The sequence below is a fragment of the Dipodomys merriami genome, unplaced genomic scaffold (assembly GCF_024711535.1).
Source record: "Dipodomys merriami isolate MVZ:Mamm:240054 unplaced genomic scaffold, mDipMer1.0.p SCAF_101, whole genome shotgun sequence".
Classification (NCBI taxonomy): Eukaryota; Metazoa; Chordata; class Mammalia; order Rodentia; family Heteromyidae; genus Dipodomys; species Dipodomys merriami.
Window position 1 is genome coordinate 3286301 of NW_027202283.1, and position 12412 is coordinate 3298712.

Consider the following 12412-nt stretch of genomic DNA (forward strand, 5'->3'; position numbering starts at 1 on the left):
AAAGATAGCCTCTTCAGTAAATGGTGCTGGCAAAATTGGTTAACTACATGTAGAAAACTACAGCTAGATCCTTATATATCACCCTGCACCAGAATCAATTCCAAATGGATCAAAGAGGTCAGAGTCGAAACAGACACTCTGAAAACATTACAGGATGGAATTGGAGAAACCCTAGGTCTCCTTGGCGCTGCCCGGAATTTTCTGAATAGAGACTCGGAAGCACAACAAATCAAAGAAAGGTTGGACAAATGGGATTGCATAAGGTTGCAGAGCTTCTGCAGGGCAAATGACATAGCTAGCAAGATCAATAGAAAGCACACCGATTGGGAGAAGATCTTTACTAGCCATACAACGGACAAGGGTCTCATATCTAAAATATACTTGGAACTCAAAAAATTAAACCACCCAACAACAAATCCTCAAAGAAACAACTGCCCAATAAATAAGTGGGTGAAAGACTTAAAGAGAAGCTTCTCTGAAGAAGAAAGAAGGATGGCCAATAGACACATGAAAAAATGTTCAACATCCCTAGCCATAAAAGAAATGCAAATCAAAACAACATTGAGATTTCACCTCACTCCAGTTAGAACAGCAAAAATCAAGAACTCTAACAACAACAGATGCTGGATGGGATGTGGACAGAAAGGAACCTTACTTCATTGTTGGTGGGAATGTAAACTTGTTCAACCACTTTGGAAAGCAGTATGGAGGTTCCTCAAAAGACTTCACATAGATCTCCCCTGTGATCCAGCAATCCCACTTTTGGACATTTACCCAAATGTTTACAAACAAGACCACACTAAAGCTACCAGCACAACTATGTTTATTGCAGCATTATTTACCATAGCTAAGATATGGAACCAACCCAGATGCCCCTCAGTAGATGAATGGATCAAGAAAATGTATTATATATACAAAATGGAATTCTATGCCTCCATCAGAAAGAATGACATTTCCCCATTTGTTAGGAAATGGAAAGGTTTGGAAAAAATTATATTAAGTGAAGTAAGCCAGGCCCAAAGAACCATAGGTCCCATGGTTTCCCTTATTTGCAATATCTAGTATAGGTATGAGTCTAGCGGAAAAGGTCAGTTAATGTGATATTAGGAAAATGAACCCTTAAATATGTATTTTAATGTTTTCGTTTCTTTCATGCATGTTTTCTAACGCATTTATAAGATTATTTCTTTGTTGCTTTGTATGTCCCTCCCCCACAGTGTAACCCCCGCTTTCACTATATTTGATGTCAGTATAACATGTGGAGGAGATGGGGAAAAACAAGTCGTTTAAGGATTCAGGTGGACCTGTTGCAACAATGAGAAGTACAAAATGTCATGTCAAAACCAGCTTTACAATGTCGGTGTGTGGGGGTGAGGGGGGTATAATTGGGTGGGGGGAGGGGGGAGGCTGGGAAGGGAGGTGAAGGGTAAACAAAGGAGGAGGCTGCAATGCTTGGTAAGAAATGTATGCATTATCCTGCCCATGTAATTGTAGCCTCTCTGTACAGTATGTTCTCAAATAAAATAAAATAAAATTAAAAAAAATAAAAAAGCTGATGTGTAACTCAAAAAAAAATAAAAAAAATAAAAATTATATGAAGATGCACATTTATGTGGCACTTATATTAATTTATGAAATAGTTACATAAGATCACATTAATGATATTCAATATTTTATGTTCAATGTTATGCTCATGAGTCTGCCTTTTGCAATATGAATTGAGATCTCTAACATCAAATGGAATTTCATTGTCAAATACTACAAAGAGATTACTGATGCTAGTACCAAAATGAAAGCTGGAACAACAAAGCTGAAAGTTTGAAGGGAAGGGATCAGTGTAAGGGCGATGATGAAAGAGAAATTTTCACCATAGAATCTTGGAAGAATAGAATATGTTTTGTTGAATTACTAGCTTTTTAAACCTTCTTAGATAGCAGAACATTATTTTTTATTCTTGCTTTTTGGAAGCTCTTTAATGAATGGTTTAACCAAAAATTATCAAAATTACTATGAAAATTGAATTATGTGAATTATCAGATTAACATTATATTCAAAGTTGCCTTGAGATGCAGGAAGATTGGATTCTTTTCTATTAAATTAATGGAATAAGCTTCCTTTGAATGGTTGGACAGTCCATGACACTTGTTCCAAAACAAGAAAAGATACTGGAGAGAAAAAAAAATAGGAATGAGACTCAAGGCACCTGAAATTAGCATGTTCTCATTTGGATTTTAATGGTTTTTTTCTACAAAGAATAAGAATTTCATCTTAACAAAATAATTTCAAAATGTATGTGCTACAGGATAGCTTCTAAATGTAATATTTAATGTTGTTGGATTACTTGAAGACAAATGTTTACAGAAAACTTTAAATTCCAGAAAAAGTGTAATGTTCCAATAAACACCTAGAAGGAATATAATTTAAAAATTCACGGTTCAAAGCAAACCCTGGCAGGAAAGACTGTGAGTCACTTGTCTCCAAACAGGAAGTGGCACTGTGGCTCAAGTGGAAGAGATCTTCTCTTGAGCTGAAGAACTCAGGGATATGCTAAAACCCAGTCCCTGAGTTCAAGACCTAGGACTAACAAAAAGAAATTTAAAAAATTAAAGCATTAGGGCTGGGAAGGTGACTCAGTGGTAGAGTGCTTGTCTTGCATGAATGAGGTCCTGGTTTCAATTCCTCTGCACCACATAAGCAGAAAAAACTGGAAGTGGCGCTATGGCTCAATTGATAGCCTTGAGCTGAAGAGCTCAGGGACCATGCCCAGACCCAGAGTTCTGGCCCCCCTACCAACAACAACAACAAAAAAAATTAAAGCATCAAACAACCTGAAGATGTTGACCAGAATAATGAGTGAGGCATTATCCGTTTACATGACTTAGTGACATGAAACCTAGTTTACCAGGGGAGGTGGTGGGCAATTTGTGTGTTTGATGAAACCTGCGAAATTATTTTGTACTCTCCCAAGGATGGAGAAAGGAGGGAATGGGGGAAGTAGGATAGGTGTTTGGCGGCCTTGCCTTTTGGTTCAGTGATTGTTTTCTGGAGTCAAATTCAGAGAAATACTGCTTGCAATCCTAGTTGCATGGGGAATGAAGAAGCCATGTCCTGGAAGTGGTTTTTGCACTGCCCTTGGCCCAGTTCCAACCACCACTGGATAATCCAAGTCCCATTTGAGGACCAAGATACCTTGAAGACTACTAATCCACTGAGCAGGTGGACTTAACCACAGCCAGAAAAGGCAAAAAATTCAATGCGGAGGGCAGCACTGGAAAAATCCTGTACAGAGGGGGTTCAGTTACATGAGTAGGGTAATGAGTACATTTCCTATCGAGCATTGTTGCCTCCTCCTTGGTTTTTCCCCTACCATCCCTTCCCTCCCCACCTCTCCAACTCCTCCTTCCACTATCCCTGCCTGACAGTGTAAATTCATTTTCTACATAGTGTCCTGTACATCTCTTCGTCACAATGGGTCAACCTGCAGCCCCATTTAAGCATTTTGCTACATCCTTTCAACTCCCCAAATTACAAAAGTGAATATACAAGATGCACAACATTGGAATCAAATACAGTGAAAACAGGGGTTATATCTTGGGGGGGATGAACCTACAAAAGAAACACATAGTGCCTTATAAGTATATTAAAAACAAAACCAAGACTGACTTGGGGTATATTTCAGTTAACATCATCTTATATGATCATATGTACATAACCTTTGATCTTCTCTGCTTGTCCTAGACATGTACTAGTCCTTGCAAATAAGGGAAACCATGGGACCTCTGTTTCTCTGGGCCTGGCTTACTTCACTTAATATAATTTTTAACAAGTCTTTCCATTTCCTAACAAATGGGGCAATGCCTTTCTTTCTAATGGAGGCATAGAATTCCAGTGTGTGTGTGTGTGTGTGTGTGTGTGTGTGTGTGTGTGTGTGTGTGTGTGTGTGTGTGTACATACATATATATACATATATATGTATATATATATAATATTTTCTAGATCCATTCATCTACTGAGGGGAATCGGAGTTGGTTCCATATCATAGCTATGGTGAGTAATGCTGCAATAAACATGGTTGTGCTGGTAGCTTTGGTGTGATCTTTTTTGTGATCATTTGGGTAAATGCCCAAAAGTGGGATTGCTGGGTCATAGGGAGCTCTATATGGAGTCTATTGAAGTACTTCCATACTGCTTTCCAAAGTTGTTGAACAACTTTACACTCCCACTAACAATGCAGTAGAGTTCCCTCCAGCATCTGTAATTATTACATTTCTTGATTATAGACATTCTAACTGGAATGAGGTGCGATCTCAATGTTGTCTTGATTTGCATTTCTTTTATGGCTACAAAACTTGAGCATTCCTTCATGTGTCTAAAGGGCATTTTTACTTCCTCTTCAGAGAAATATTTCTTTAAGTCTTTAGCCCACTGAGTTATCAGGCAGTTGTTTCTTTGAGAATTTAATTTTTGTGTCCTAAGTATATTTTAGATATAAGACCTTGTCCATTTTATGACTCATAAAGATCTCCCAGTACGTGGGCTGTCTACAGTTCGTGTTAGCTTTTACCTTTGCCTTGCAGAAGCTCTGCTGTTTCATGCAATCCCATTTGCCCAACTTTTCTTTGATTTGTTTTGTTTCTTGTTCTCTATTAAGAAAATTTTGGCTTGCACTAAAGAGCCCTAGAGTTTCTCCTATTCCTCCATATAATGTTTTCACAGTGTCTGCTTTTATTTTGAGTTCTTTTATCCATTTGCAGTTGATTCTGGTGCAGGGCGATATATACGAATCTAGTTTTAGTTTAATAGGTGTTTAACCAATTTTGCCAACACTATTTACTGAGAAGGCTGTCTTTTCCCACTCTATGTTTTTTAGCCCTTGTCAAAGATTAAGTTCTATAGGTCAGTGGATTCATTTCTGAGTCTTCAGTCCTTTTCCATTTGTCCTCAGGTTTGTTCTTGTGCCATTATCTCTTTGTTCTTATTACTATGGCTTTTTAGTAGAGTTTGAAATTTGGAACTGATATTGCTCCAGCACTGTTCTTTCTGCTAAGGATTGACAAACCTACAGCCAGCATTATAGTTAATGGCAAAAAGTTAAAATCATTTCTTACAAATTCAGGAATGAGATAAGGATGTCTTCTCTCTCCATTCCTCTTCAACTTAGTATTCGAATGCCAGCTGGGGCAATAAGACAAGATGCAAACTTAAAGGGGATCTAAATAGGGAAAGATGAAGTAAAACTATCCCTCTTTGCAGATGACATGATCTTGTATTTAAAGAACCCCATGGACTCCACTCCCAAGTTACTTGAGCTGATCAGAAACTTTGTCAAACTAGCAGAATATAAAATTAACCCTCAAAATTCAATGGCTTTCCTGTATTCCAATAACGATAAGAGTGAGGCTGAAAATAGGAACACAATACCTTTTTAATATCCCCCCCTAATACCTAGGAGTTAACTTAAGAGGTGAAGGACCTCTATGATGGGAACTTTAAATACCTGAAAAATAAAATTAAGGCAGAACTAAGGAAGTGGGAAACCTCCCACGCTCCTAGATTGGGAAGAGTAACATCATTAAATTGGCAATACTGCCAAAGGCTATATCCAAATTCAATGTGATAACTATCAATATTCCAATCTCACTTTCAATGAAATAGAAGAAGCAATCCAAAAATTCATATGGAAGAATAAAAGACCCCCAATAGCAGGGAGGATTTATGTGATTCTCATTTGCTATTACCACTTTTATTCTACAAAGTAATCTATGGATTTTAACTTTCTTCCCTCCCTTTGGATAAACCTCACAAAAACCCTGGCTCTAGCTCCCAAGACACCTAACTCTTAGGTCTGGACAATTGTTCCTAGATAGTGAATTACTTAGTTGTATTTTGAATGCATAAAACGTGCATATAAAACTAGCATATTTTGATCTCATGAGAAAACTGCCTTTTCCCTCTCTCAAATTCATTTCCTGATAGGCATTTTTAGAAAGAATATATTTTCATTTTAAGATGAAAGTATTGTAGGAAACTATGTTCATAATCTGGCTCCTCCTGCACCTCAACACCTAAACACAAATGTCACAAAGCATTTATAAGAAACAATACAAAGACCAAACACTGGGAAATGCTCAGATGCAGAAAGTTTTACAAAACCCAGAATATAACTCTGCTGTCTGAGGCAGGGGCTCTCTGTGTAAATTAACAAACCCCAAAAGAGCAGCCAGGAGTACCGGACATGAGTGTCCCTGGCTGATAATCCAAGGACAAGGAGCATGGAAGGGCACCCTGAGCCTGCAGGAGAGTGTCTGGAGGAAAGTTTCCTTGCCAGCCTGAGTACAAAAGTTAGCATCACCCCTCCTGGGCCTGTATTTCTTGTCTTCTCCCCACAGCTGAGCACAATCGTCCACTGCTCCACGGATGATACTGTACAAGCTGATCCCCAGAGTGGCTTCTGTTTTGTCTGCACTCCTTTCTAGGTGGGTGCTCCCCCGCCCTGCCGTGTGTGTGTGCTATCACGGGCTGATCCTTAGGGCCCAGTCCCATGGGGCTGGTGGGTGCTAGATTTGGGACAGTGGCACTGTGTCATTCAAGCAGCAGCTTCCCTAGTCCAACAGTAGGTACACCCTGATATCCTCCCACAGAATCAGGCGAGATGCCCAGAAGCACCTGAGTTGGGCAGGCTGCCACTAGGATCCTACTTCATCAGAGTGACCAGGATGCCAGATGAAGTGGCTGCTTCCTCAATTAGTAATTATTTTATGGAGCAGTTATAAACAAATTGACCCACATCACTGTATGATATATAATGATATATCCTTGAGTCTCTAGTCTACAAAATCATTGAATTTGATACTAGCAAGAATGGATTTTATTGTATGCGTTTATAAGGCCTAATGGCAAACTGAAATAAAAGTACAACAAAATTCTTATTCAAAAAACACATTCTTAAATCTCAGAATTAAAAAAAATTGTATGTAAGTGGTGCAAATAAAGTTATACTAGAATAGTAAAATACACACAAAAATACTACATTAGTTACATTCAAAAGTAAAATAAGGAGGGGGGACCAAGATGGTGACGGGGCAGTAGGGAAACGCCACAGATCTCCCCAACCAAAAAGAGAGTTGAGTTCCAATGCTTAATCTCCCCAAGAGACCGACAACAACAAAAAGACGAACACTCAGAGAAAAACCAGAGGTGGAAAATAACAAAAAAAGAAAGAGAGGAAAAGAAGAATTTCAGAACAGAGAAGAGTGAAGACCCCTCTCCCAACCTTTACTGGCCGCATGGCAATGCGCCAAGCTGCCGGCCAGCCAGCCCAGCGGGGGCTGCCTGAGCCCCAGAGACACAGGGGGCCGCTTGCAGACCACCCACACAGAAGCGGCCTGAGGTACCGTTTTGCAGAACAACTGTTCGCCAGGAACAGAGAAACCTACCAGCCGTGTGTCTCTAAGAGGATCCCACCCCCACCCCTCACTCTCCACCCAAGCATAGAGGCTACATCCTGCCAAAGCTGCCCGGCACTGGCAGCACGACAAAGGAACATGTCTGCAGACCAACCACGCAGAAGCTGCCGGAAGCACTAGACCCGCCCGTTCTTGAGCGCAAGAACCAGGCAGGGGCCTCCCGGGTCCCAGAAGCACAGGGGGCTGCTTGCAGAACACCCGCGCAGAAGCCACCTGAGCATGGACACTGTGGCCCCAACAGCTTCGATAGAGGCAGAGACAGAAAAGAATCACACAGAGCCACCACCGCCCAGCCCAGCCCGCAACCACCCCAACTGAACTAGGATTGCAACAACAACTGATGACCTACACCACACAGAAACAACCAGCTCCAGCGTGAGTACCCCACAGGGGACAGTGCATCCCTCAAGGTAGACCAAAGCTGGAGGTTATCCCCAGACCCTGACCTAGACTCCCTACACCAACACCCGAACCACAGGACCCACTAAAATTGGGAACTGTTCGAGAGCTGCACCAGCCCATGGAGCACATTCCGATGGCCAGGCCAGAGAAAGAATGCCCCTGGAAGGGAGCTTAAATGCCCAATAAAACAGTAGAAGAAATTTGAACTGTGTCCTCCAGGCTGCATAACCTAGGTGGTATACACATCAGCACAGGCCTAACGAGTGCGCTCCAGGCTGGGGCCGGAACCAGGCCCGGGGATCTGGTGCCTGAACAACACAACCAACTCCTCCCATCTGAAGTAAAAAGCTGAGCATACGCCTCAACAGAGGGGAGAAAATCAGGAAACAGCACTCCCAGGAAAGCACGCCTGTGACAACAAAAGACCTGGAGGCCCAGGACAAGAGAAGCCCAAACACCACCAAAACTCCACCCATATACCCTAGGCTGGGAATTGGGCAACACAGGCTGCCAGCACCTGATAGTAAGCAGGAGCTCAGACTGATAAGGCGGCTCAGCAATAGAGTGATAGTCTTGGATGTATGAGGCCCTGGATCTGATTCCTCAGCATCACAAAAGCAAAAGGTTCAGAAGTGGTGCTGTGGCTCAAATGGTAGGGTGCCAGCCTTGAGATGAAGAGCTGAGGGACAGCACCCAAACCTAGAGTTCAAGCCCACAACCAGCCCAAAACAAACAAACAAAAACGCATCAGGAGCCCATAGCAGACTCCAGTATTTGGGAGAGTGCATCCAGAGCATCTGATCTTCACAAGAGCACCCGTCGGAGCAAACACAAGCAGTCTAGGCTGCTCAACCCTTCCAAAGGCGGGAATTGCCAGCAATCTACAGCAGAGAGCTGAGAATCCTAAGTAGGTCAGAATAGCAGCTGGAAATAGGCTCCCAACAGAACCCAGAGCAGGCACAGACTCTCTCTACCAATACAGAATCAGCAACCAAGCAAAGAGAGACACACCAAAACAAAATTGAAGAGTAGTCTCCTGAACCACCATGCGAAAATCACAGAGAAAATCACAAGGTTTACCACCACCCAGGACAGCAAGCTCACCTCAAAAGCCAGCAGCCATGCAGGGGTGAGCCCCAGTGGGAGCAAAGCAGGAATGGAAGACAAAAGCTACATCCAAGGGTTGCTGGAGGCAATGACTCAAGAAATAAAGCAAGAAATTGATCAGAAATTGAAAGAGCACAAGGATGAACTATCAAAAGAGATACAGGATATCAAACAAAAGTTGGATGCAAAAATAGAAGCTGCACAAACCTCAGTAAGAAGTGAGATCAGCGCCAAATTAGAGGAAATACATACTGAGATCAGTACTCTGAGAACCAACACTGAATCCATAAAGGGATCCATTTCCTCCATACAAACCACAATAGAAGCCACTGTCAACAGAGTTAATGAAATTGAAGGTAGACTGTCAGATACATAAGACAGAATACACCAACTGAAGCAAAAAGTGACAGATTTGGAAAAATCACTCAAATTAAACCAAAGGGAAATTCAAGAGCAAGCAGATAATGCCAAGAAGTTTAACCTTCACATAATCAGAGTGGAAGAAGGTGAGGAATTACAGAGCAAGGGAATGCAACAACTTTTTAACAAGATAATCAATGGAAATTTTCCCCACCTCAAAAACGACCATCTTAACTACATTCCAGAAGCTTATAGAACACGCAACAAGCAAGATCCCAGGAGAAACACTTCTAGACACATTATAGTAAAAATGATAGATCTGAATAATAAGGAAACAATCCTGCATGCAGCAAAAATGAAGAAGCAGCTATACTACAACGGGAAAAAAATTAGAATCACTGCAGAGCTCTCCACACAAACAATGGATACTTAAAGATGTCCTACACATAGAAAACCAATAAGACCACAATAAAGGCGAATAAATGGCATCCAAGGGAATAAAATTAGAACTCAACACTAAAAGCCACCAAAGAAAAGTCCTGTAACACATGGAGGCAAAACAACACACTGTTGAATCACCAATGCGTCATAGAAGAGATTAGAAAGGAAATGCAAATGTTCGTGATATTCAACAAAAATGAACACATAAATTACCAGCTTCTCTGGGACACAGGAAATGCAGTTCTCATAGGCAATTTTGTACCTCTGAGTTTCTACATCAACAAATTAGAGAGATCTGAAAACAACAATTTAATTAGACATCTGAACCTTCATGAAAAAGAGCAACAAAATAAACACCAATCCAGTAGATGGGAAAAAATAATTAAATTTAAATCAGAATTAAACTAATTAGAATCCAAAAAAACCTAGAAAGAATCAACAAAACAAAGAGTTGGTTCTTCAAAAAGTTAACAAAAATTGACAGACCCTTAGCAAATCTTATCAGAAGAAGAAGAGCACACAAGGAAATAAACAAACTCAGATATGAGAATATAAACATCACCACAAAAACAACCAAGATCCAGAACATTATAAGGGAATACTCCTGAAAGCTTTTGCTAATAAGTTTGAGAATCTGGTAGAAATAGACCTTTTCCTAGCAAATATTGACATGACAAAACTAAACCAAAATGAGTTAAACCAACTTAACAGACCCATATCAAGCATTGAAATAGAAACATCAATAAGAGTACTCTCATCTAAGAAAAACCCTTGACCAGATGTATTTACAGTGAAATTCTACAAGGACTTCAAAGCAGAGCTCACACCAATACTCCTCCAACTTTTCAATGAAATTGAAAGAGAAAGTGCACTACTGGACTCATCATCCCAAAACCAGGCAGGGACTCATCAAAGAAACAGAACTACAGACCCATTTCTTTGAGGAACATTGATGCAAGACTTCTCAACAAAATTTTGGCCTACCGACTTCAATTCATCCAAAAAATCATAAAACAAAATCAAACAGGATTCATTTCAAGGTTGCAAAGCTGGTTAAATATATGCAAATCAATTAATACAATTCATCACATCAACCAAAGCAAGGATAAGAACCACATGATTATCTCAATAAATGCAGAAAAAAAACATTTGACAAGTTCCAAGACCCCTTTATGATGAAGGTTCTGGAAAAATTAGGAATCCAGGGAACATTCCTCAAAACAATAAAGGCTGTATATGACAAACCTACAGCCAGCATTATACTTAATGGTGAAAAACTAAAGCCATTTCCTCTTAGGAACGAAACAAGGATGTCCAATCTCTCCACTTCTTTTCAATTTACTATTAGAATACCTAGCTACAGCAATAAGACAAGAGGCCATCATTAAAGGATCCAAATAGGTAAAGATCATGTAAAACTCTCCCTCTTTCCAGATGATATGATCTTATATTTAAAGATTCCCACAGAATCCACTCCCAAATCCCTCATGCTCATTGAAAACTTTGGCAGAATAGCAGAGTATAATGTTAACCCTCAAAAATCAATGGCATTACTATACGCCAACAATGAGAATAGTGTGGCTGAAATAAGGAAAACAACTCCATTCGTAATAGCCCCACAAAAAATAAAATGACTAGGAGTTAGTTTAACTAAAGATGTAAAAATCTTTATGATGAAAACTTAAAAACCTAAAAAAGGAAATCAAAACAGAACTTAGAAAGTGGAAAAACATCCCTGGATTGGAAAGATCATCATCATGAAAGTGGCAACACTTCCCTAGGCTATGTACAAATTCAATGTGATACTTATGAGTATTCCAACCTCATTCTTCAAGAAAATAGAAGAGGCAATCCAAAAATTCATATGGAACAATAAAAGACCTCGAACAACAAAAACATTCCTTAATAGAATAGTGCTGGAGGAATATCAATACCAAATTTCAAACTCTACTACAGAGCCATAATAATCAAAACAGCTTGGTATTGGTACCAGAACTGATCTCAGGAACAATGGAATAGAAGTGAAAACCCAGAAATTAACCCACAGACATATAGCCATCTAATTTTCGATAAGGGAGCTAAAAAAATAGAATGGAAGAAAGGAAGCCTCCTCAGTAAGTGGCTGGCGCAATAGGTTAATCACTCATAGAAAAATAAAGTTAAATGCTTATATATCACCCTGCACCAGAATCAACTCCAAATGGTTCAAAGACCTGGAGTCACAGCAGACACCTTAGGTCTCCTTGTCACAGGTCAAATTTTCTTAATAGAGACCCAGAAACACAACAAATCAAAGAAAGGTTGGACAAATGGGATTGCATGAAATTGCAGAGCTTCTGCATGGCAAAGGGTAAATCTAGCAAGATCAATAGAAAGCCCACGGATTGGGAGAAGATCTTCACTAGCCATACAACGGACAAGGGTTTCATATCTAAAATGTACCAGGAATTCATAAAAGTAAATCTAACAACAAATCCTCAAACAACTTCCCAATAAATAAGTGGGACTTAAAGAGAAACTTCTCTGAAGAGGAAAGAAGGATGGTCAATAGACACATGAAGAAATACTCAACTTCCCTAACCATAAAAGAAATGCAAATCTAAACAATATTGAGATACCACCTCACCCCAGTTAGA